The 22,060-nt window shown below is 42.2% G+C and overlaps 1 protein-coding gene across 8 annotated transcripts in view; it reads right to left on the reverse strand.

The window, feature by feature from the left end:
* LOC140200147 (actin-binding protein WASF3-like) overlaps window positions 1-21,743 on the reverse strand; it is a 112,040-nt gene extending 90,297 nt beyond the window's left edge. For 6 of the 8 annotated variants that reach the window (XM_072262997.1, XM_072262991.1, XM_072262996.1 and 3 more), the window contains exon 1: window positions 21,644-21,743. The gene's annotated coding sequence lies outside the window, so the exon portion shown is untranslated. Of the gene's footprint in view, window positions 1-3,889; window positions 4,116-21,643 lie in introns of those variants that run through there. The other 2 variants (XM_072262995.1, XM_072262994.1) reach the window with 1 other exon arrangement.
* Window positions 21,744-22,060: the final 317 nt, after the last annotated feature.

A 22,060-nucleotide genomic window follows, 5' to 3' on the forward strand; every position in this document is an offset into this window, starting at 1 on the left:
CGACTGGCCTGCAAAGCCATGACACCCGACCTCCACGGGCCAACACTTTGCTCTCCAGCCTCTTCTTTGGCGATTGCTCTTCAGATCTTCATACTTGGCTCTTTTCCGCTCGTAGGCCTCCTCCATGCGTTCTTCCCACGGCACGGTAAGCTCAAGCATAAGAACGTGCTTCAATGAGTCGGACTACAACACAATGTCGGGCTGCAATGTAGTCTCTGTGATGTGGGGAAGAAACTGCAGCTGTTTTCCCAGGTCTGCTTTTAGCTTCCAGTCCTGTGCAGTGAAGAGCAACCCGGTTGCTTTCTGGTGTTCTGTGGGTCTTTCCCCCCTTTGACAAAGCAGATGGTACTTTTGACCGGACTTGTTTTCCGGCAGATGTTAAGGGTGCTGCAGATTGTCTCAGCAATTGTCCGGAGGACCTGGTCATTCCATCATCGATAATGGCCATCGGCAAGAGCTCTGGGGCAGCAGCTCAGAATATGCTCTAGTGTACCAGTCTTCTCACGGGGGGGCAAGCTGGTCATTCTACGAAGCCCCAGCAGTGCAGGTTGGATGGGCTAGGAAAGACATCATAAACAGCCTGGATAAGGAACTTGATGTGGGGTGGATCCACCTTCCAGAGATCGTTCCACATGATCTTTCGCTTGATCACCTGCTCCCATTTGGTCCAGGCTCCTTGTTGTTTCATTGCCACTGCTCTGCTGGTCCCCTCCTCCTCCACAGCTGTCCTTACTTCATTCTGGACCAGATCTCGTCGCTCTTTCCCTTGTACTTTATCAAAATGAGGGACTTCAAGGCTTCCAAGTCCAACTCTTCCCTTGGCGACGGCCCCCACCAGCACTTTGTGGCGCAGTCGCGCCTCAGCTTCTTCCACTGCAGCTCTTGCTCTCCACTTTCTTCCAGCTCTCACCACCACTCCTGCTCCAGCAGCCTTTGGATCTGAAGATTCCCGGAACTGCAGCACCTCTCTTGCTCACAAAACCTTGAACTCCTCCTCGATGGATTTCAGGGGAGCCTCAGTTTGCAGTTATTCCCGTACAGAGCGATGCTGCTGATGTTCCTTGGTAAACCCAGCCATCTTCGCAGGAACTTACACACTCATTCAGTTACTGCCAAATTAGAAGCACCATTAAAAGAAATAATTCCCTTCCTAAACATAAGGCAAATCAAGTTTTACAGCTTAAATAACTTGTTTGCACTTTGCACATGACTGGTTGCCAATAGATCACCCTTGTCAAAGGATAAGTTAATTTTCTCTTACAGAAATCTGGAATACGATTCATAATTTGCAGTTTGGCTTTTACCAAGAATGCCATTCATTTAGTTTTTATGTCATAAGTGTAATTTCTGACAAAGGTGAATATTTCACAAATTCAGTTTCAAGATTCATCTAATTCTTAAGCTCAAGAGAGGTTATGCCACTGATGGGGAATGGCATATTTTCTATTAAGTCATAATAAAGCTCACCTGGTCTGAGATATCACACTATAACCTCAAATGAATTTCCTATATCAGTCCTCATACATTTAAACATAATTATATCTCATACCTACAGTATATAAAACTAATATTTAGACTGGAACTTTGATTGGCAAATATGAATACCAATTTATTAAATACAATGCAGCATGGCTCATAGAGAGCTCAACTGCACTTCTAACCATGTAAAAGTTATGTATTTCTGTTTTGGTGTAAATTGGCATACATTACAAACTAAATTTCGTAACCCAGAGAATAATTTTTTTGTGGGCAGTAAATTCAAGAACCAAAATAGAATCGATGCTAGTCTGCACCCAAAAAGACAGACAAGCCATCAGTGTGCAAAAGACAACAAACTGTGCAAATACAACAGAAGAAGAAACAATATTAATAATAAATAAATAATAATTAGAGAATACGAGATGAAAAATCCTTGGAAGTGCATCCATAGTTTGTGGCAAGCGAAGTTATCCCCTCTGGTTCAAGAGCCTGATTGTTGGGGGGTAACAACTGTTCCTGAACCTGGTGATGTGGGTCCTGAGGCTCCTGTACCTCCTTCCTGATGGCAGCAGTGAGAAGAGAGATGGCCAGGGTAGTGGAGGCCCTTAATGATGTATGCTGTTTTCCTGCAACAGCACCCTGTGTAAATGTGTTCAGTGGTGGGAAGGCCTTTACCCATGATGGACTTGGCTGTACCCACTACATTCTGTAGGATTTTCTGTTCAAGAGCATTGGTGTTTCCATAACAGGCCGTAATGCAACCAGTCGATATTCTCTACAACACCCACAGAACTTTGTCAAAGTTTTAGATGTCATGCCAAATCTTTACAAACCTCTAAGGAATTAGAAGTCCCTTAGAAAATGGTACTTAATGTGCTGGCCCCAGGACAGATCCTCTGAAATGGTAACATTAAACTACATTGAGCTGTCACAAGTCTGCAGACATTCACAGCCTCCAGAGAAGCAGATATCACTTTATACAGTAATTTTCATAGATTCTTCAAGGTGATTAAAAAAATTATCATCTAAAAAACCGCCACCTCTACCTGTGCAGTGGCTGCCGCCACAGACCAAAATAAAATTTCCATTATTCAAAGTGCAAACTTATAAACTTAGAAATATTAAATTCAGATCGTTTCTGTGTCACTTACACCTTGAAATTATCACTGAGATGCAATTCTTCTTTAAGATTTAAGAATGGCCAACATTCATACAGCTGCATAATATGAAGACTACAGCATATTTATCATGCTGTATTCTTCAAATTACCATGAGCACGTTATAATACAATGCAAGAAAGCTCAGGACTAGTTTCTGACAGGTAATTTCATTCAATACAATTCAATATTAACATTCAAGAGTGGATGATTTCATAAAATCTTTTGAACAAAAAGTTTACAAAAATCTAGTTTGTTTATTAATATAAACGATTGGCTATCTAATAAAAACAAAGGGCAGGTGTACACCCTTTGAGTCTGTCCCATCATAAGAAATGGAAAGCTCTCTAATACTGCTCCACTCAAATTACATTCCAACTTGCTGCTTTATTGTTCACATTTCTCAGAAATTCATCACTCTAAGATCAAAGAAAATTTCCCTGTTTTGATTATGGCCAAACTCAATACTGAAAAAAAGCCCTCTAATACTACATTATCCCAGCATGGGCAAATGATCTCTTAGCATCATCCTCCTTAATCCTTTACAAAATGTGATGCATCTCACTGATGGTACCTCTTGTTACCCTGAACTCCAGTGAGCTTATGCCAATTCTATTCAGGTTCACCTGAAGTACCCCAGTAATCAGTTTGATGAATCTATCTATTTTTACTTCAGTAAGGTTTAACTATATGTTCCCACAGGTTTGGTTTCAATAAAGTCCTGTAAGGTTCATCCTTACTCTTCCACTCCAACCACCTTTCAGTAATGATTGACACACTATTAGCCTTCTGAATTGCTCAAAATCTGCACTTTATCTTTCTGTAATTGATATAGCAGCACAAACAGATCTTTCGATACACCAATCTTGTGAGATTCATGGACTTGAAGGAAAGAGAAATGGGAACAGAAGACTGAATCAGGAAAGCAAAATGTGTGCAGTCATTAGTGGTGAACGGTGAATCAAACTGCAATTAGGATTACAGAGGGTATGACGCAGTCCATGGGCCTCTGACAAAGTTTTCAAGTCAATGGTACCAGTATGACTCATATCAGGAAGTATATGGTCAATTTCCAAAACAAGACCACCAAGAGAAAGAAAAAAAAGATTTTTTGTTGTATCGTACTGAAAACAAAAGCATTATGCAAATAAATTTCTATACAAGTCTACTGCTCCGGCCATCTGATATATTTTGTCATGTTATTACTACATTTAACACCTTATTTCTACATAGATTATTTAGTTAGTACTTACCTTCGCTTCAGTATTTCCCATGAGCTTTCATCAGAAAGCCGAGTATTGCACTAGCTTTTAACACGAGTGATTAAGTTGATTTCAAGCAGCTGAGACTTCTTTATCGATTCTTGTGGGAGCCAAGAAACAGCCAGGCAATGTGAAAACAATCCTTTAATTCTCTCTATCTGTTTTCTGTCCTTGAAACAAACCCCTAATTGTACAGATGTAATCTGACTAATTCCATAAACCCATAATTTGCATAGCTCTCCGGACTACTTTGTCAAAAGACTTAGGAGGAAGCAAGAGGCAAGGGCAGGTGTGTCTGAGCCCACCAGTCCATCTGACAGGCAAAGACATGCATGAATGACAAGATAAATGTGCTCAGGTCTGTGTAACAGAAACCAGTCTATTAGCTCTCTTACTATAGGGTAAACACTTCACACTGTCAAATTAGTGTGAAAGCCACTCTGTTACAACCACTGAACATTAAAATACAGTGGATTCCAGTTGATTGGGCCAGCGGTTAATCAGGGCAGCTTCTTATTTGGCAAGAAAAAAAAATAAATCGAGAAAACAGCTAGGGTTCCCCCAGTTTATTTGGGAAACTATGCCGCCTAATTGGAGCAGGTGACTACTGCTAAATATTTTCTAACTAGTGTGGGTCACATGCATATCATGTGGCCATTGTTCATGCTTAGAGCGAACAATTTTTAAATAGTGACACTTGTGTGTTTGTGTTCAAGAAGCAATGATTTTTGTCACTGATAGTGATGATTAATAAACAGCAAGGCAATTTAGAACTATTTTGCTCACTGCGGTTTCAAGCATTCAGGCTCGGAGATGCCAGAAATGGATGGGAGTGAAAATGAAACAATTTCACTACTTCAGCAAATTAGGAGCTATGAAAAATTTAAAAAGTTATCGACAATCATCTTCAATGTTGCAATTAAAATGAAGATTTGGAGAATGCAATAGTCAAAAGCACTGTTTGGAGGCAGTCCACTATCTACACCAGGTGTCTGCGCTGATTTTGTTCATTTACAGTCAATCAAAAGAACATGTCAATGTAAACTGAATGAATTCTTCCATCAATAACTATTATGAACTAATACACAGTTTTATAGTACTGTAGTAATTTTGGTAGAGTTCTAATTTATTCTGGATTTCATTTAAATACATAATTTATTACTTGGTTAAATTGTAGTTTGTCATTTTATACCTTTTTTTTAACTATTTCCATGAAACTTTGGCTAATTGAGGCAACAGCTTAATTGGGGCAAATTGTACTGGTCTTGATGTGTCCCAATGAACCAGAATCCGCTGTATATCATAAATTAGGATCTCCGACTTTTCAATATAAAGTGTAGTGTGTGGAACATCAGGAACCTCATAACAACCTCTACATACTCACACTCCTTTTAGCATCAATGGTGCAGAGGTCTAGAGGGTTAAAAGCTTAAAGTTCTTTGGAGTGACCATCACCAATAGCCTGTCCTGTCCAACCATGTAGGTGCCACAGCCAAGAAAGCTCACCAGCACCTCTAATTCCTCAGGCAACTGAAGAAATTTGGCTTGCCCCCTTTACTTAGATACTGCCTGTTACGCCGCTAGCGTTTGTGGCATCAATGAAGGTCCTCCATCTCTTGCAGTGTTCAGGGTTTGCTTCATCATGTCAGTAGCTTCTGCTTGGTTTTCACTACTGTCAGTCATGCAAGTTCCCAGTGAAGACTTGGGAATACTGTCGCACTCAGATGTAGAAGAATTCTTCACTGCTGTTTCCGTAACAAATTTTGCTTTACTAGTCAGAGTTCTTAACCCTGAGCTGAACCCCACCTAACTGGAGGACCTTAGTTTGTCCTCTACCCTTTGACCTGTTGACATGGGTGACCTTACCAAGAGCTAAAGCATAAAGCCGTGACTCCAGCCAACATAGCACTCCAGGTCATTGAGGCACACAAGTCCCCAAACCACGAAAAGGCTGTGGTCCTCTTGAAGGATGTTCCCCTTAACCATTAACAAATTTTGTCAATGTACTATAGAAAGCATCCTTTCTGGATGCATCACTATGGCAACTGCTCTGTCTGTGACCACAAGAAACTGCAGTGTGTATGACACATCACAGAAACCAGTGGACTCTGTCTACACTTCTCGTTGCCTCAGTAAAGCAGCTAACATAATCAAAGACCAACTCACACTGGTTATTCTCTCTTCTGCCTCCTCCCAAGAGGCAGTTGATAAAAAAGCTTGAAGGAACATATCATTAGGCTTAAGGACAATTTCCTTCCCACTGTGATAAAACTACTGAACAGTCACCAGTATGATAAAGCGGACTCGTAACCTCACAATTTACCTCGCACTTTACTGTTTACCTGCACTGCACCCCCTTTAATTGTAAAATTTTATGCTGCACTCAGTAATTGATTTACTTTTTAGTACCTCAATGCACTATTACAATGAACCCTGTATGGACATTATGCAAGTCTTCAGTACATCGCTTCAGCAGTCTGAGGTACCCAACTGCTTCGATCTGGTTGCAATCATACCAGTGTCCAGGAAGAACGAGGTAACCTGTTTCAGTGACTATTGTCCAGTAGCACTTAAAAGAGCTTTGAAAGGTTGTTCATGAAACATACCAACTCCTGCTTGAGGACTAACTTGGATCCGCTCCAATTTCCCTACTGTCACATCAGGTCAACAACAGATGCCATTTCACTGGCTCTTCACTCAGCCCTGGAGCATCTGGACAGTGAAGATGCATACATCAGGATGCTCTTTATCGACATTCAATACTATCATCCCCCAAAACTACTCAAAAAACTCCAAGACCTAAGCCTCGATACCTCTTTGTGCAACTGGATCCTCAATTTCCCAGTCGGTTCAGAATGGTAACAATACCTCCTCTACAATCAACATCAGTACAGGTGCACCGCAAGTCTGTGTGCTTAGCCCTCTGCTCTACCCACTTTATACTTGTGATTGAGAGTCTAAGCACAGCTCCAATGCCATATTTAAGTTTGCTGACGACACCACTACTGATGGCTGAATCAAAGATGGTGATGAATCAGCATATAGCAAGGAGACTGAAAATCTGGCTGAATGGTACCACAACAACAACCTCTCACTCAATGTCAGCAAAACCAAAGAGCTGATTATTGACTACAGGAAGAGGAGACCAGAGGTCCACGTGCCCGTACTTCTCAAGGGATCGGAGGTGGAGTGGGTCGGTAATTTTAACTTCCTTGGCATTATCATTTCAGAGGATCTGCCCTGGGACCAGCATGTAAGTGCTACTACACAGAAGGCACTGCAAAGCCCCTACTTCCATAGGAGTTTGCGAAGGTTCAGCATGTTATCTAAAATCCTGACTGGTTGCATCAACAGTGCATATACCTCAACTACGGAAGCTAGGAAAAAACTCAAGGTGGAACTTATTTTTTAATTTCAAGGTACATTTATTATGGAAGTATGTATACTATTTCCAGCCTTGAAATTCATTATCTTACAGACAGTCTCAAAAACAAAGAAATCTAATAGAACCCATTAAAAAAAGCTGTTAAAAACCCAATGTACGAACAAAGTGTGTAAACAATAAAAATAACACTCAGAACTAAAGATCACGAAAGTGGGTCTACAGTCACAAAGCCAGTTCATTGCTACAGCCGGTCCAGGAGAACATTAGCTGGAGGGCACAGCCTCAGTTCAACGCAGAGCTGAGTACAACCTCGCAGAGCAGTGAGCTGAAGATCAGCCTATCCCTCACCTCCAGCCCCAACACCTGACCCTTTTCAATCCGGCCCGGTGCTTAAATCAGCCAAATATCGGCTAGTAACTTCGCTCTTAAGCCTGACCCTGGCGATTTAATTTGGCCCCAAGTCCGCTCCAGTAATGGTGAAACATCAGCTCGTTTCAATCTTGAGAAAACTGCTTCCAAGGCCAACATTCTAGAGCAGGGGTTTTCAACCTGGAGTACACAGACCCCTCAGTTAATAGTAAGGCTCCATGGTATAAAAAAAAGTTGAGAACCCCTGTCCTTGAGGAAAACAGAATGATCTTCCTAGGCAAGTAAAAGTATTATCCAGTGGAGTCCTGCCCTTTATGAAATGCTTGTACATGACTTTGCTATAGACAACGCTCTACTTATGTAAGAGCAACAAACATTAACAACCTCAGTCCAAGACTACCTCCTATCTGCTCAGTTACTTCTATCAATTTGTCCCAAGAGAAATAATAGCAAAAGAAACGCTGCCGCAAGAAAATCAATGTAGAAAGTCATGTGGAATTCAGAATTTCAGTGTCTCTAGCAACCTGGTGACTCTCAACCAAGAGAAGCCAGTGTCCACAATGCCTGAACTGCCCTGAAGTTTACCATACCTTACCGTGGTGCCGTGGGCACCATGTTAGTGTAATGGTTAGTGCGACACTATTACAGCTAGGGATGTTCTGGAATCCGGAGTTCAATCCCAGTGCCATTCTGTGACGAATCTGATTGCCTTCTCTGTGGAATGTGTGGGTTTTCCCGGGTGCTCCCATTTCCTCCCACAGTCCAAAGATGTACCAGGTAGTTTAACCGGTCATTGTAAGTAGTCCTGTGGTTAGGTTAGGGTAAATCAAGTTTGTCGAAGGTTGCTGGGGCAGCATGGCTTAAGGACTTACTCTGTGCTATATTTCCTGCCTGTGTTCAGACTTCTGCTCTTATTACAAGAAAAACACAGTCATTCTCATCAAATCTGTCTCTAAGAGACCTAGAAGCCAACAGTTTACATTCCCAGCACCAGGCCCCTAAAATGTGCACGTGACTCCAAGCTCATTGCAATGTCTCCCTGTGAAAAGATCATCTTTACCAATTTATCAATAGTCTGTCACCAAATAAAACAGAGGAAAATTCAGGAAAGCACTGAGAACTGAGTTTTTACATCAAGAGGCTATGGTAGTCCAGCAAAAGCAAAGATGGAGCATGCCACCTCCCATATTTCTCATGCATTCCCCTTACCAATCACCTTCTGTCCCAACAGCAGCAGAGTTAAGCCTCATATGCACAGACTTCCACCCTGCAAAAACACATTTCAGGGAGGTAGCACCATCAATTTGCGGGAGACTCCCGGAACTTCCGGGAGAGGTGGGATATCTGCAATAGAGTAGCTCCTTAGCAGCTAGCCAGCTAGTTTAAATAGCGTTAGCTATGCTAATGAATGAATGACACCTGTTAAACTCACCTCAACATGTCTTTTACAGTCTTAGCCCACCACGGGCAATAGAAAAGTCATTGTTGCAAACAGTGCAGCGAGCAACACTATCATTATTTTTGACCCCTATGAGGCAGGGGTACACTTTAGTGTAGTCTGGGGTGATGTACATTTTATATTTTCTTTTTTTGGAACACTCTGCCATGGTGCGCGCGCTCGCTTTCTCTCTCTCTTTCTCTCGTGGTCTCTTTCGCGCTCGCTCACTCAAAAAAACTGATTTCCAGGACATTATATATAATTTGCAGGCATCAGGGAACCACTATTAATATGCGGGAGACTCCTGGAACTTCCGGGAGAGGTGGGATGTCTGTATGCACAAGAGAACACATGGAAATGGAGAGGAGGCGAGTCATCTCCAACTGCAATCAACTGCAGAGCAGTACTATCGTTAAATGGCCAAAAGTTAGATACCTTACCAAAAAGTTCTGGCAGAACAATTAAAACCTTAAGCCTTGAAACTTAATCCAAGTATGTATCTTTTTCCCATGCAAATTTTATATAAAAGCAATTTTAGTTTGGTTAGAATTATGTTTGCAATCATTTTGCAGCAAAATCATTTGCAATAGGAAAAGGATCCAAATCTGTGTGCATAATTTACACAGATACATACATATTTTACACAAATACACAGATAATACTGTCCCAGCATCAGTGGCACAACAGTGACAGATCAAACACAATTTCTAGTCAAAATTTGTTTAAAATCTCAACAGGTCAGGCAGCATATATGGATAGGAACGAAGAGTCGATCCAAGATCCTTCATCAGAACTGGAAAAGAAGGGGGAAGAAATTAAGGGGAAAGGGTCTCGGCCCAAAATATCGTCTTTATTCCTTTCCATAGATGCTGCCTGACTGGCTGAGTTCCTCCAACATTTTGAGCCCGTTGCTGTGAATTCCTAACATCTACAGGATCTCTGATGTTCATTTAAAATCTACCTTTTCTCACCCTTCTTGCAATAATTGTTAATGCCACACCTACCCCATTTCTAAATCTAGAAATTAGGATCCAATCTCTGTTTTAGGGCTCCAATGGGAATAATAAAATAGCCCAGCTGAACAGTCAGGCATTTTCAATCATGTAGTGAAAAGCTCTTGTAAAAGCAGCACCTAGCGGAAGAGCTAGTAACAGACTCCTAAGTCTACTAGGCTCACTTTAATGAAATTTATTTCCTGCTATCAGCAAGACAACTATCCTGGATCTTTTAACATCCTAATTACAGGAGCAGGGAGGTACTACTGCAGTTGTACAAGGCCTTGGTGAGACCGCACCTGGAGTATTGTGTGCAGTTTTGGTCCGCCAATCTGAGGAAAGACATCCTTGCCATAGAGGGAGTACAGAGAAGGTTCACCAGATTGATTCCTGGGATGGCAGGACTTTCATATGAAGAAAGAATGGATGAACTGGGCTTGTACTCGTTGGAATTTAGAAGATTGAGGGGGGATCTGATTGAAACGTATAAGGTCCTAAAGGGATTGGACAGGCTAAATGCAGGAAGATTGTTCCCGATGTTGGGGAAGTCCAGAACGAGGGGTCACAGTTTGAGGATAGAGGGGAAGCCTTTTAGGACCGAGATTAGGAAAAACTTCTTCACACAGAGAGTGGTGAATCTGTGGAATTCTCTGCCACAGGAAACAGTTGAGGCCAGTTCATTGGCTATATTTAAGAGGGAGTTAGATATGGCCCTTGTGGCTACGGGGGTCAGGGGGTATAGAGGGAAGGCTGGGGCGGTGTTCTGAGTTGGATGATCAGCCATGATCATAATAAATGGCGGTGCAGGCTCGAAGGGCCGAATGGCCTACTCCTGCACCTATTTTCTATGCTTCTATGTTTCTATTACAGTTTAAACTAAACTAAAGATTAAAACTTACTCCTAAAAAACTTGTTTTGGGTATGTGGTACTTGTGTCCAGAACTACGACAGTGAATAAACTTTGATACCCAAGTCACAGGATGTACAGTGGTGCTTATGTTTGCAGCTCTGATAATTAGTACTCCCCAACCGAGAATCAGTCATCTATACTATTTCACATTCTGCTACATTAATTAGAGGGCAAACTAATGAATAATGAATGTGTTAATGTTTGAAAATGTTTTTAAAAATAGAACTTTTGATTAGTAGCAATGCTTTATAAAATTTCAAAGTGTAAGCTTAGGGGAAACAGTGGAGAAATAAAGGAGTTACAGGCTGGAACAAGAGATTGTGTAATATTTCCATCTATTTTGAAAATAATAGAATTTAAAGATATTAATTATCCATTATATTTTATCAGCAGGTGGAAAAACAATTGTTAATTCCTTAACACTGGGAAAGGGATTCTATTTTAATGAATTAATACAAAGCAAAATGTACACTAGTGATAATACCACAGAGGGTGTGCTAATTTCATTTAGCTATTTTCTTAAATTGAGTGATTTAAGCAAACAAAGCCTTTGAGCGATATAGATAAAACGAGGCCATGGTAAGCCTTGAAGCCTCTAGGCATTTGGCATGGAATGGAAATGGGAAATGGGGTGATTGAACTGGATAGAAAGTTGCATGAATACTTGTCTGGCTCCCAGGACCTCCCTCTTTCTCTCCCCTTTTATAATAACACAATAGAAACCAAAGTCTATTTCAGTGCAGGGTGATCAAAGTGGTCATAGATTTGCTAAACTGTAGTGATTAGGGTTGTGCTAGATGATTCAAGAACTAAATGGTTGAAGGGCTTTTTTTTAAACTGTTCTAGAAAGTGGTGGCATGGAACTTCAGACTCATATACCTCCTGCCCAATGGTAGCTGTGAGAAGACGGCATGGCTCAAATAGTGGAGATCTTTGATGACAGATGTTGCCTTCATGAAGCAGTATGTCATGTGTATACTTTGGATGGTGGGGAGGGTTATGCCTCCAGTGTACTGGGCTGAGTGGACTACCTTCAGCAGCTTCTTATATTCTTGCACTTTCAAATTCCTGTATTAGGCCATAAAGCAACCAGTCAGAATACTTTCAACAGCCTGGAATGTTCGGTGACAAGCTGAACTTCCTTAACCCCCAAAGCAAGTGAAGTTGCTGGCATATCTTCCTCATGATTGCATCTATGAGCTGGACTCAGGATAGGTCATGTGAAGTGTCAACATCCAGAAACGCTCTTCAGTTCTGACAGCAAGAAGTTGTTGCGGCACCACTCAACCAAGTATCCTAGATGTTAATCAGGAGAAGCTGGAAGAGAGGGTAAGACGAGGGAACACACACCAGTCCTCATAGAAGGATCAGAAGTGGAGAGAGTGAGCAATTTTAAGTTCCAGGGTGTCAATATCTGACCTAGTCCCAACATATTGATGCAGTTATAAAAAAGGCAACACAGCAATTATATCTTATCAGGAGTTTGAGGCGATTTGGTTCGTCACCTAAAACACGCAAAAAATTCTAAAGAGGTGCATTCTGTCAGGCTGCATTACTCTCTGGTATGGAGGAGGTGGTGGGGGGGGGGGGGGGGGAATGCCACTGCACAGGACCGAAAGCAGCTACAGAAAGTTGTAAAATTAGTCTGCTCCATCATGGGTACTAGTTCCGCAGTATCTAAGACATCTTCAAGGAGCGATTCCTCAGAAAGGTAACATCCATTATTAAGGAACCCCGTCACCCAGGACATGCCCTCTTCTCATTGTTACCATCAGGAAGGAGGTACGGAAGCCTGAAGGCTCACACTCAGGATTCAGGAACAGCTTCTTCCCCTCTGCCATCCAATTTCTAAATGGACATTATCTCACTCTATTATTATTTTTGTTTTTGCTCTATATTTACTTACTGCAATTCATTTTTCCCTATATTTATCATGTATTGCATTGTACTGCTGCCCTAAGTTAACAAATTTCATGACATATGTCAGTGACCTTAAACCAGATTCTGATTCTGATTCTAACCAAATAGGCTACGTGGCAAAGAGTCAGGGAGTTGCAGTAGAAGGGAACTTTGTAGTGTTCCTTCTAGTGTGTGCTGTCTGCCTCTCTGTCCTTGATGAGTTCACCGCTGTAGGATGGGACACATGGTGATTGGAGAATGGAGAGCCTGTTCATCACTGAAGAATTATCACTTCCAGTGAGCTGCTGAACCTGCTTCACTCTTTCCACATCTTCTGATAAGCAGACGAACATCATGAAATGAGGTCCTGGTTACATACATTTGGCTGCACTCTGCAGACCATATAGTTCATATGCACAACATCAGATCCCCGAAAAAGACAATTTATTCCAACCTTTTCTGTGGAAAGAAACAGTAGACAAAGGAAATGATTCAAGAACATCCTCAAAGTCTCCTTGGAAAATGCATCCACCCCATAGAGTCCTCAGAAATCCTGGTATATAACTGCCTATATAAAAGGACGAGCACATGGAACGGTACTGAGAGTGAGAATTCATGCATAATGAGCACACAGAAGTCCTGCATAAATAGCAAAATGAATGCATCATACGACAAACTATCCATCTGTCTGCCCTGTCAGCCACCTCCTACCTCATCTGTACAAGAATCTGCTGAATCCATATTGGGCTCATCAGTAACCTCAGATCACATAAAACCAAAATCAAGTCATCATGAATCCTGAGAGACTGACAAAGAAAAAGAACTACATTTGAATTTGGGTATCTAATTCCAATATTCTTGACTCTTCACTGAGACTCCCATACTGTAAAAGGGCTGGATGGGATAGAGTTTGTCAAATGTGTTCAGGAAAGTTGAGGTCCCAAGTAAAGAGTGTGATTCTGGATCTCCTATTAGGGAATGAGACAGGGCAGGTGATCTGGATCTAATGATCATTATCCCATTAGTTTCAAGCTAATTATGGGGAAGGATAGATCTAATCCTCGGGTTCAGATTCTAAATTGGAGAAAGGCTAATTTTCATGGTGTCAGAAAGGACCTGGCAAGTGTGGATTGGGACAGGTTGTTTTTGGGCAAAGGTGTGCTTGGTAAGTGGGAGGTCTTCAAAAGTGAAATATTGAGGGTTCAGAGTTTGATGTTTGTGTTAGGGAAAAAAGGCAAGGCAAGGGAAGCTTGTTTTTTGAGAGATATTGAGGTCCTGGTTAAGATTAAAGAAGTGCATAGTAGTTTACACAGCAAGAAAAAAATAAGGTACTTGAGTAGAATAAGAAATGCAAGAGAACACGGAGGAGGAAATCAGGAGGGGTAAAAGAAGGCACAAAGTTGTTCTAGCAGACAAAGGAAAGGAGAATCTCAAGGGCTTCTGAAGATATATTAAGAGCAAAACGATAGCACGGGACAAAATTGGTCCACTTGAAGATCAGCATGATCATCTATGCATGGAACTGAAAGAGCTGGAGTGGATCTTAAATTGATTTTTTTTTTGCATTTTGTTTAATCAGTGGATGAACACAGTCTATAGAACTGAGGCAAAGCAGCAGTGAGATCATGGACCACATACGGATTACAGAGAAGTTTATTGCTATCTTGAGGCAAATTAGGGTGGATAAATCCACAGGGCCTGACAAAGTGTTCTCTCATATCTGGAGGCTTATGACTGGTGGTATGTCACATGGATCGGTGCTGGGTCCGCTGTTATTTGTCATCTATATCACAGATCTGGATGACAATGTGGTATCAGCAAATTTGTGGAAGACCCCAAGATTGAGGGTATAATGGGCATACAGGAAGGATCTGGACCAGCTGGAAAAATGGGCTGAAAATGGCAGATGGAATTTAATGCAGACAAGTGTGAAATGTTGCTCTTTGAGAGGACAAACCAGGGTAGATCTTACAAGGTGAACAGTAAGGCACTGAGGAGTGGTGTAGAACAGAGGGCTCTGGAAATACAGATCCATAATTCCTTGAAAGTAGCATTACAGCTAGACAGGGTCATGAAGAGAGTTTTTGGCATATTGGCCTTTAAAAATTAAAGTATTGAGTACAAGAGTGGGATGTTCTGTTGAAGTTGTCTAAGACATTGATTGGTGAGGCTAATTTGGAGTATTGTGTACAGTCCTGTTCACCTGCCCACAGGAAAGATATCAATAAGTGAGAGTGCCAGAGAAAACTTACAAGGATGTTGCCAGGACTTGAGGACTTGAGTTATAGGCAGAGGTTGAATAGGTTAGGACTTTATTCCTTGGTGCATAGGAGAATGTGGGAAGATTTGATAGAAATATAAAAAATTATGAGTAGTATCAAAAGGGTAAATATAAGCAGCCATTTTCCTCTGAGGTTGGGTGAGACTAGAACTGGAGATTATGGGTTAAGGGTGAAAGGTGAAATGTTTAGGTGGAACGTGATGGGGATCTTCTTCGCTCAAAGAGTTGTGAGAGTTTTGAATGGACAGCCAGTGGAAATGTCTATGTGCATTCAATTTCAGCATTTCAGAGAAATTTGATGACAAGTGGTAACCTAAACACTGGGAATTTAGAAGTACCTATTGTTCCAACTCTACTGTGGATTGTTCAGTTCTCCTTAACCTATGACATCTTTGAAGGACTTGCATTGTGCCAAATGATTTCTTCTTATTAGTATCCGTAGAACTAGTTCAAACTTAACTTATGAAAGCTATTATAATTAGAGTGTGTTCGAGTGAGTACAGACAATACTGCAAAGTTTGAAGATTTTGGAAAAAATTAAGAAAGATGAAAACATTTTCGTTCTGGTGGTGCAGTGTAGAAACATGAAGTCAGAGCCTTGCCATTTGATAAGGGGAATTACACAGGCACTGAAGAAAGAATATTGTGAGCAGCTGTTTAATGGCAAATCCAAATCTGACATGGGCTGCTTTATTAGAATGATCAGTATGTTCATGTGAGGATAAACGATAAGGGCAGCAAGGTTCATGGACTTTGGAGGTAAACAGATATGATAAGTTTCGTTGAAAAGAAAAAAGGAAACTGAAATCAGTAAAAGGTCCCTGGGGAATATAAAGGAAACAATAAATTAGGAGGACTAAAGGGATTTTAAAATACTGTTGGCAAGTAGGATTAAGGAGAACCCCAAGACATTTTATTATATACAATAGGAGCAAGGGGATAGTTGGGGAATACATAGGTCCACTTGAGACCTATGCACAGAGCCAGGGTAACAAAGTGAGGTATTTAACCAGTACTTTACACTGGTATTCACTACAGATAAGGACATGGATATGATGGCGAGATTAGAAAGGGCATGTCGATACTAAAGGGGAGGTGTTGAGGATCTTGGAAAAACATTCAGGTGGGTAAGCTATTCCAAGATACTGAGGAAAGCAAGCAGCCTTAGCTTCAATCTTTATATCCTCTTTACCCATGACCAAGATGGCAGGAGACTGGCAAATAGACAGTTCTGTTCCTTTGTTTAAGAAGGATAACAGGGTCAAAGTAGGAAATGATAAGCCAGTGAGCTTTAAATCAAAGGTTTGGAAATTATTTGCTAAGATCCTTAGGGATACGATTTATTCGCATTTGGATTATTAGAGGTAGCCAACATCGCTTAGTGCAATGGAGGTCTTATATCACAAATTTGACTTGGGTTTTTTGAAGAAATTAAGAAAATAATTGATGAGGGTAGGGCAGTTGATGTCATCTTTGTGAACTTTAGTAAAGCATTTGACAAGGTAGCCCACAGTAGACTCATTAAGAAGATCAGATCAGATGGGATCCACAGTGAGATTGTAAATTGGATCCAAAATTCTTTTGATCATAGAAGACACAGGGTTAGATACCCCATCTTCCTGCCACCTTAATAGTAATAGAGTTCCTCTTGTCCTTACCTACCACCCTGTCAGCCTCCACATCCAAAACATTATCCTCTGCAACTTCCACCATCTCCAAAGGGATCCTACCACTAGACATATCTTTGCCTTCCCCCTCTGCTTCCTGCAGTGATTGCTCCCTCCACAGTTCCTTTGTCCGCTTGTCCCTCCCCACTAATTTCACTCCTGACACTTATTCTTGCAAGTGGCCTAAGTGATACACCAGCCTATAAACCTCCTCCTTCACCTCCATTCAGGGTCCCAAAAAGTCTTTTAGGCAAGGCAACACTTCACCTGAAAATCTGCTGGGGTCATCTATTGTGTCTGGTGCTCCCAATGCAGCCTCCTCTACATTTGTGAGGCCTGCTGTAAATTGGGGGACCGCTTTGTCAAGCACCTCCACACCATCCACCATAGCAGGTCTTCTCGGAGGCCAAACATTTCGATTCTCATTCCCCTTCCAACGTGTCAGTCCATGGCCTCCTTTTGTGCCAAGATGAGACCACTCTCAGGGTGGAGGAGCAACACTTTGTATTCCATCTGGATACCCTCAACCTGATGGCATGAATATTGATTTCTTCTTCTGGTAAACAAATTTCCCCAACACATTCTTTTATTCCCCAATCTGACCTTTTACTTCTCACCTGCCTATTACTTCCCCCAGGTCACTTCCTCCTTCCCTTTCTCCTATGGTCCACTCTCCTCTCTATCAGATTCTTTCTTCTCCAGCCCTTGACCTTTTCCACCCATCTGGCTTTACCTATCACTTTCCAGCTAGCCTCTTTCCCCTCTCTCCAACTTTTTATTCTAGCATCTTCCCCCTTCCTTCCCAGTCCTGAAGGGTCTTGGCCCAAAATATTGACTGTTCATTAACTTCCACAGATGCTGCCCGACTTGCTGAGTTCCTCGAGCATCTTGTTTGTGTTGCTTTAGATATACAATGATTTTTTTTCTGACTAGAGGTTTGTGACAAGTATGTTCAGCAAGGTTAAGTGCCGGGACTTCTCTTGTTTATATTTATATATATTTAATTCGGATGAAAATGTTTGTGGTCTGCTTTGACCAGAGAGATTGCAGATGGAGTTTAATCTGGATAAACGTGGAGTGTTGCATTTCAGCAGGCCAAATGCAGCTTGAAGTCATACAGTAAAAATCAGGACACTTAGGGTCATTGTTGCTTGTCCATAGCTTCCTGAAATTGGCGACACAAGTGGATAGAGTGGTAAAGAAGGTGTATGGCATGTTTGCTTTATCAGTCAAGGCACTAATTATAAAAGCTAATTGAGTTTAAAAGTTATGTTGCAGGTGTATAGCATACAGAACAGTACAGCAAGATGCCTTTCACAATTTTATTCCTTTGTCTTTGAAAATTTATCAGAGACAAAACATAATCCAGTTAACAATTCATGCAAACACGAGGAAATCTGCAGATGCTGGAAATTCAAGCAACACACAGAAAAGTTGCTGGTGAACGCAGCAGGCCAGGCAGCATCTCTAGGAAGAGGTACAGTCGACATTTCGGGCCAAGACCCTTCGTCAGAACTAACTGAAAGAAGAGCTAGTAAGAGATTTAAAACTGGGAGGGGGAGATCCGAAATAATAGAAGACAGGAGGGGAGGGATGGAGCCAAGAGCTGGACTGGTGGCCACACATTTTAATTCCACGTCCCATTCCCATTCTGATATGTCTATCCACGGCTTCCTCTACTGTAAAGATGAAGCCACACTCAGGTTGGAGAAACAACACCTTATATTCCGTCTGGGTAGCCTCCAACCTGATGGCATGAACATTGACTTCTCAAACTTCCGCTAATGCCCCACCTCTCCCTCGTACCCCATCCGTTATTTATTTATTTATATACACACACATTCTTTCTCTCTCTCTCCTTTTTCTCCCTCTGTCCCTCTCACTATACCCCTTGCGCATCCTCTGGGCTTCCCCCCTCCCCCTTTTCTTTCTCCCTAGGCCTCCTGTCCCATGATACTCTCATATCCCTTTTGCCAATGACCTGTCCAGCTCTTGGCTCCATCCCTCCCCCTCCTATCTTCTCCTATCATTTCGGATCTGCCCCTCCCCCTCTCAAATCTCTTACTAGCTCTTCTTTCAGTTAGTCCTGACAAAGGGTCTCGGCCCGAAACGTTGACTGTACCTCTTCCTATAGATGCTGCCTGGCCTGCTGCATTCACCAGCAACTTTTATGTGTGTTGCCGGCTAACAATTACTGTTTTTTTCTGTGAAAGAGTGACAACTGTTCCACACCCCATGCAAGAAATGCTGCCAAACTTTGGTCTACCATATCCGCATTGACCATGATGCCAATCTAAACTAATCCCATCTGCCTGCTCATGGTCCATACTCCCTCCTGCCTGTTTATATCTATCTAATTCTGGGGTTCCCAACCTTTTTTATGCAATGGACCACTACCATTAACCACCTGTAAAAGCAGTTGTCTCACAGATCTCCTGACTGCGTGTAAATGTTGGCAAGTTGCAGCTGTATCAAACTTAGGTTAGGCAACATTAGGAGTATTGTGTGCAGTTCTGGTCACTGCATTGCAGGAAGCATGTGGAGGCTTTGGAGAGACGGCAAAAGAGGCTCACCAGGATGTTGTCAATATGTGGAAAGTTAAAATCGCCAACTATTACAGCCTTATTTTTCTTGCAACTGTCTGCAATATCTTTACAAATTTGCTCCTCTAAACCCTGCTGACAATTGGGTGGTTATAATATAATCTCATTAACGCGATCATCACTTTCTTATTGCTCAGTTCTCAGCAGACTCAGTGCTTGAGCTCTCCAGTCTGTCCTACCTGAGCACTGCCGTGACATTTTTCCTGACTAGTAATGTCACCCCTCCTCCCCCACTCTGAGACCTTCAGTTGGTCAGGGTCGACCACAGACACCCAGATACGCAAGCCAGGGCAGTACAATATGGACAGCAAGCTGTAGTCCATGTAGCAGGCTCCAGCTCTTCACGCATCTGATAAATCCAACAGAACGGCAGAGAGCGATAGTCTGGCACCAACGACGTTACAGGGGTTGCCAGTGACTGCTTTAGGGATTCCAGATCTCGGATTTTTTTTCTCGGCCTTTACTCGCGAAACCCCCATGAGTGGGTGTAATCACAAGGCAGCTGAGCTTTGAGTTTTCCTTCTCCTAGATGAGCTGCCAACCAGGCCGACGAGCCCCGAATGCCCGAAGAGACTGGCTTAAGGCGCCAAGAACCCACCTTGCCCCTTCTGTCAGTAGAAACGGTCCAGCCGGGCTTAATACCTAGGCCACACGTGAAGGCCAGGAGCTGGATTTGGTTGTCAGAGACTATTTGTGACAAACACTTAATGGGAACATGTATAGTTAGTGGGAGCTTATCCTCACTACTACCACCACTAACGGCTATAACAATCTTAAGGACCCCACCCCGACTCTTATCATTTTTAAAATAACGGAATCCCGGAACATTGAGCAACCAGTCCTGCCCCCTCCTACCGTCAGGTTTCACTAACGGCTACAATGTCATAAAGTCTCACATTTTATTTCCCTGGTTGAGTGTCGCTCCAATAAGAAGTTAACAGCCTGATCCCCATCAGGACAAAACAATCAAGTGACTATCTCTGAACACATCACCATCTATTACTGTACCGCCCTGCCTGAAGTGTGTACCATCTGCAAAATACACTGCAGAAAATTGTGTGGACTACTTCTAAAGCACTTCACATACCCCTGACATTTACTACTAAGGAATGCTTCTGCACATGGGAGCACCACCATGTATGGGTGCCTCCAACCCCCCTCCCACCCCCACCCCCACCCCCACCCCCACCCCCAAACCACATATCACTGAATTTGTAAATAATCTAGAACTAAATCTTGGAACTCCCTGGCCATAAAACTGCGATAACACCAACACAAGGACTGCTACAGTAAAGGGGCAATTAATGACGACGAAGAAACATCCATTAAAACACGGGAAAAAGGTGTTAAAGTGTTGTAACTAGGTCTTTAGAACTGTACGTACTCAATAAATGGGTTTTCAAGCAAGATTCGTGAGGGGTCCTCGAGGTTTTTAATTTTTCCATCAGTCGCTATCTTACGTTGATTACTAATGTATTATTTCTTGTAACTTATAAAAATAATACTCTTCTTCAATTTCAAGACCAAGCATCAGCCAGGGTCTTGTAGTGGTTCATCAAGAAACTTCATTTGGCCATGATCCTAAATTACAAGCGATTTCGCTGGCTCCTATTCAAGCGGTGATCATGCTCTTGGCATTATTACCGTAATTACTGTTCCTGTAAACACCAGATTTAAATCTTTAACTTTATTTCCAAAACTTTAATTTCCCAGAACTAATCTTCACACACGCATACTATCAGTTAATAATGTCTATAAATGATTTTCGAACGCCTTGTATATAAAATTGTGCAATTTAATTTTAAAAAATCGATGTCTAAACGAAAGTGTAAATGAATTGTACAAATGCGCTGCAAATTATAACGGTTATAAAGGGAGAGACGGGTCCGCCCCTCTTCCTCACCCACCCGAAGGGAGCTGTCCTGTTGAACAGGGAGGCAATCCGCTTCATCGATCGCCTGCTTCTATCTTCAAGCACCCGCATAACAATGACTAAAAGACCGCAATATCGGATTTAAAAGGTAGTCACCATAGCTGCCGGTTCACATGGCCATCAATAAATAATCTATTTACGATTAAAATGCATTTAACCTCTGATTTTCAGGGGACAGCCGTCTGCTCAAAACTGCGGTACAATTATTATAAACCCAGCACCACCCGGCCAGTCCCGATCGCACCCTCCCTCGCTCCGCACTAACCTCGGTTGGATTAGTCACACGGCTGAGGAACAAATATTCTCGCGTATCTCGCTACCCCCTGTGCCGACTGTCGGACGCGGAGTCCCGTTAAAATAGCAGCGTGCCCACCAAACACGGAGCGCGCCGGGTTAACCTAACCTGATCACGGGCACGTACTGATTGACGTGCGCCTTAGCCATTCGGCGCGCCCGCTCTGAAATTCCGCCGGCCCAGGGACGTCGGCACTGTCCAATGAAATGAGCGCTACTCCAAGGTCAGCCTGAGCTATCACGTTAGTGTGATGGGTAGGAGTCGAGGCGCATGCTGTGGTTGCGATTAGCTGAGATTTAGTCTCACTTTAGTTTCTCTAAAGTCATTTAAATCTAAGTGCTTTATGTATTGAAAAGGAAAAATGTTTTCTTCAAAAAGTACTAAGTT

This window comes from Mobula birostris, chromosome 7 (genome assembly GCF_030028105.1).
Source record: "Mobula birostris isolate sMobBir1 chromosome 7, sMobBir1.hap1, whole genome shotgun sequence".
Classification (NCBI taxonomy): domain Eukaryota; kingdom Metazoa; phylum Chordata; class Chondrichthyes; order Myliobatiformes; family Myliobatidae; genus Mobula; species Mobula birostris.